Source organism: Octopus sinensis, linkage group LG19 (assembly GCF_006345805.1).
Source record: "Octopus sinensis linkage group LG19, ASM634580v1, whole genome shotgun sequence".
In the NCBI taxonomy this organism is placed as follows: Eukaryota; Metazoa; Mollusca; class Cephalopoda; order Octopoda; family Octopodidae; genus Octopus; species Octopus sinensis.
The window spans coordinates 34,854,958-34,860,470 of NC_043015.1; the positions used below are offsets into that span (position 1 = coordinate 34,854,958).

The 5,513-nt window shown below is 35.9% G+C and overlaps 1 non-coding gene across 1 annotated transcript; it reads right to left on the bottom strand.

Annotated features, from left to right (window-relative positions):
- Window positions 1–339: 339 nt before the first annotated feature.
- Window positions 340–422, bottom strand: Trnal-uaa. Its single transcript has one exon. It is a non-coding gene; the product is annotated as a tRNA-Leu (tRNA).
- Between the last annotated feature and the right edge of the window lie 5,091 nt (window positions 423–5,513).

Genomic DNA, 5,513 nt, shown 5'->3' on the forward strand with positions numbered 1-5,513 from the left:
TCCAGCACACACTCTCTTGAAGCCACACAGCCACACAGTTGTAGATATACTTTAGTCCCAAGTCGGTCCTGATTATATGTCTATGTATAACGTTCCCGCTATGTTTAAGTAAATAATATTTTTTTTTTTACCCATGTGTCCTTTTGTAAGATGATAAAGTATGATTTGAGAATCTCGGCTGCTATTTCTAACTTTCAAACTATCATACAGAGGCTTTCTCGTAGATTTCTTGTAATTAAAAATACATAAATAAGTAAAAATTTGTCTTGCAGTAAAAACAGCAATATAAATTTAAAGTGAAAATAAATTAAGCAAAAAAATGCTATCAAAAAATACTTTTAGCACGAGTGGGGTTCGAACCCACGCGGACACTCGTCCATTGGAACTTAAGTCCAACGCCTTAACCACTCGGCCATCGTGCTAACCAGTAAAATGGCGATAAATATAAATATAAATAGCCTAAAGTCATAGTATTGAAGTTTTGAGTAGTTTTGGATATATTTTCATTTCGTTTTTTTGTTAACTATTATAACTTCTACAATTAATGTAACCATTACAACCGCCGCTAATTCTCTCCTGTTTCATAGTGAGGCTCATCAGTTTATGATTTACCGTCAATGCCTACTATTGATACAGATAGAGTGATATAGTATAGCGAGTGGGAGAAGGAGAGGACAGTAGTGAGACGGGAGGGAGGGAGTGAGAGACGGCGATACTGAGGGAGGGAGGGAGGTGAGTCGTAGAGTCGCGCAGCTGTTCTATGGTCGTCACTAAGTCTCTTGCTTTTTGTTAATTACTCTTGGAGCTGCAACTGTTGCTGCTACTTGCAACTACGCAGCTGCAATCGATTGTTGGTCGATTGATAATGTATGTTCGATATAATCTATTCTGATAATGTATGTTACTGAGTAATGTATCCAATATTATAACATTCCTCGTATCAAGAGATGAAGACCAGATTCTAATGCAGCAGAGTTGGCTCCGCTAAGAGACAATAAAAGGCAAGATATTTAGCGTTAAAACTAGGTGACATATTATTAAATTCGTAGGAGTGGCTAACCACATAGTTCCGGGTTCAGTTCCACTGCGTGGCACCTTGGGCAATTGTCTTCCACTATAGCCTCAGGCCAACCAAAGCCTTCCGAGTGGATTTGGTAGATGGAAACTGAAAGAAGCCCGTCGTATATATGTATATGTGTGTGTGTATATATATATATATATATATATATATATATACTAGCAGTATCGCCCGGCGTTGCTCGGGTTTGTAAGGGAAATAACTATATAAGCATTTTTAATGCAAAAAAATGCATTAAAAATGGAATAAAAAATGATGATAATTTTTTTTTTTAATCGTTGACTCAGTGTCTTCAAGCCATGAAGTCGTTGTTCTAAAAGAACGCTGGTTTCCTTGACAACGCATTACGACGTTGACTTCTTTACACTCCCTTCCCCACAGCTTCACGAGGGAGGGAAGGGGGAGAAGCAAACAGGTGCAGCTGTGAGCGTGGACGCCAACTCCGGCGCCATCGACAAACGAAAAATTATGCATTAAAATGGAATAAAAAATGATGTTAAATTATTTTTAAAATCGTAGACTCATCGTTGACGCGCGCTAATAGCCAGACGGGCTCGATATGAATCACGACTATAAGATACCCGAATTTGGTTAAACTGCACCGCAAAATGTGGGAGGAGTTAGGAATCTAAATCGAAGGGGACAGACACTCACACAACTAGAGTTTTATATATATAGATATATGTTTGCCCCCCCCCCCGCCACCATCGCTTTACAACCGATGTTGGTGTGTTTACGTACCCGTAATTTAGCGGTTCGGTAAAAGAAACCGATAGAATAAGTACTAGGCTTACAAAGAATAAGTTCTGGGGTTGATTTGTTCAACTGAAGGCAGTGCTCCAGCATGGCCATAGTCAAATGACTGAAACAAATAAAACAAATAAAAGTAGAAACAATCTCTTCTCTTTTTCCTTTTTTTCAAAAAAAAGGAGGTCCTGTTCTCCATTCATTTTATACAGGACTTCACGGTCCCAGGCCGTGCTGTCTTAAATTATATCAGAGAAAATTTGGGAAAAAAAAGTTAATTATAAAAAAAAAGCAATCTCTTAGACGGATTTCTCACAATTTTCATCCACCAAATTTTACACTCACGCACGCACACGCACAGGCACACACACACATATACACACACATTATGCAGTTTTATTTCAAGATTTTCTAGCCAATAGAGAAAGAGCCAGTTTCTAACTTAGATCCAAGGCTCATTAGAATTTCAACATCAACAACAGGGTATTCTTATATATATGTATGTATGTTTGCATGTATGTATGTATGTATGTATGGATGGATGGATGGATGGATGCATGCATGTATGTACATGCATGCAAACAAAATCTCTTGGCGTATGCTTATGCAAGTTAGTTTTTACATTTGAAATATAAAAAAGGAGACTTAAAATTAAGGCCTATTATAGCGGTCCCAGCCTGTGAAACACACCGCCTAAGCAACTTTCTGGACATACTATTGAAACCTGTCTTCAGATACACTAAAAGTTTCATTCGCGACGATCTGGACATGCTAGAGCTTCAAACAAAAACCACCAATGAAGAAGCACTATTAGTCTCCTTCAATGTCATCAACCTCTACACTAACATTTCACATAACTACGGAAAAGAGGCAATAAAATCTAGAGTTTTGCTACTGAATCCATGACGTTCATCCTACATAACAATTACTTCCTATTCGATGCAACATACTACCACCAAAAATGCAGTATTGCAACAGGAATGAAAGCAGCACTTGTCCTTGTGAACCTAATAATGGGTTTCTTTGAATCTACCCTATATGAACTTTCACTCCAAAAATTTGGACCCCCATTCCACCAGTATATAAGAGAAAACTGGAAAAGGTACTTAGATGATTGTTTTATCATCTGTAATGAAATCTATAATAAACTCTTGGATTTCAAATCCACACTGAACAATATAAACTCCAATATTCAATTTACAATGAAATATAGCAAGGAACAGCTCCCATTTCTGGACATTTTGATTATAAAAAAAATCCAACAACCAAATTGCAACTGACATCTACAACAAACCAACAGACTCAAAACAGTATCTCCTTTCCAGTTCATTCCATCCCAAACACACCAAAATAAATATCCCATTCAATCTAGCAAAACAGATCTGTATAATTGTATCTGACAACCATTCTAGAACTTCGCCTACAAGACCTCAAAATAACACTCACTGAAATAATACTCACCCACACTTATAGACCATGGAATTAAATGTGCCAAGAAATTGGACACAAACACACTAAGGACAACAAAACAAAACACCACACCTCACTTTAAATCACTCCCATACATATCAACCTACAACCCCAGAAACAATGAAGCATACAACACAATTATACAAAATCTCCCTCTGCTCACTCAAGACCCAAAAATTAACAACATCCTAAATACACACAAACTCCTCAAATGCAAAAGACAACACAAATCACTCAAGAGACTCCTAACAAAGGCAAAACTATAATCAATACCAACAGTTAAAAAATGCAGACAACCTAATTGGGGTACATGCCCATACCTAACTGAAGGCTTTGAATTCACATTCCAGCAAGGAGAAGAATTCTCAATTAAGATCAACTTCATATGTGCTTCCCAAAACCTTATCTATGTCCTTACCAGCTCAGGTTGTGGCCACAATTATGTGGGCAAAACGGGCCTTACTTTGAGATGCAGAGTCACACTGCATAGAGAACAGATTCGTTTTCTTTAATATAGGCAGATAGCCCTGAGCGAACATATCGACAGTTGCGCAAGAAATAAAATGTTGAATTTCCAAATCTTTCCATTAAACAAATGCAATGATGCAATTTCCTTACAGGAATGCCTAAACAAGGAAAAACTCTTCATACAAAAGTACAGACCACATCTTAAAAACTTGACTACTTCAAAAATTATACTGAGATGTAACTCTTTGGAATAACAATGTATGCCGCTGAAGAGAGCTTTAAACCATCTTTTATATCTATTATACACTGATGTAAGAACAGGTCGTTTATAAAGATATCCTTTGTGTTCTGTTTTTGATTTTATTTGATATATTCTCTCTCATCTCTGCAACTATCTGGCGTACACAGGTGCTTACACTTATCAAGTATTCACCCTAAATTTGCAGTACCTACTTGATATATATATATGTATGTATGTATATGTGTGTGTGTGCGTATGTATATGTATGTGTGAGTATATGATGCATGTGTGTAAGTATGTGTACGCATATATATATATAAATAATAATATATATGTATATATATCTACATATATACACATATATATACATATATACACACACACATATATATATATATATATATATATATTATATATATATATATATAATATATATATATATATATATATACATATATATTCATATGTATATATATATATATGTGTGTGTGTGTGTGACCGCGTGTGTACCGTTGGCGATTTTTTTCCTCTGTCTTCCCTTCTCTGGATCTTTCCTTCTCCTATGTTTCCGACGAAGAGCTCCGCTCGAAACGTTAAACCCTCCTTCTTTCCTTAGCGTCCAATAATACTATACTTGTTCCACGTCCTCGCGTTGTTGTGTTTTCTCTTTGTGCTTTCATGTTTGGATTAACTATATTTCCACTTTCTTATTTTTGTCTTCCTAAAATTTTCGTTGCGTCTTGCAACCTTTTCAATAGTCTTGACTATTGAAAATTTTAGGAAAATAAAAATAAGAAATAAGTGGAAATTTTACCGGTGAGTGTATTACATTATAAGGCACAAAAAGAAAATGACTCTGCCCAGACACAACAGAATATGCTTCAACACACGAACTCACATAAAGAATCTTACAAACCAAATCCCAAAAGATATATATATATATATATATATATATATATATATATATATATATACACATGCAGATATGTGTTTAGGATTTCACCAACGGTGCAAATAACATACACATAAGAGATACAAGATGTGGACAGTAATTACAGGACAAAAACAAGTGAAATACGTAAACAATGAGAAAAAAAAGGAAAACAAGACAAGTTAACACAGAAAAAGGACCCTTCATCAGTTGTCGGCTGTCTATTTGTTCCTCATTCCGAGCATTCAATCAACAATATGAGTCTTCAAGGATAGGAGCTCCCATAAATTCTAAAATAAAATTTAGGATTTATGTTGGATCAAAGTTGGGAACAAAAAAGGACAATGTCAGTGGAGACAGACAAGGAAACCGAATGAAAACAAACATGGAGCGTTGTTAGACCGGTCCTTCCTTACAACACAGCCTGGCTCATAACACCACAGGATGTCTTTAGGAAACCTTAAAAAGAAATTCTCTTCCAGGTTCGCAATCTCCGTATTTCTTTGTGAATTAAGAAAAATTGGGAAACTCAAGGGAAGCAACTCTATGAATTAAAATACGAAAATAACGCTTAAATT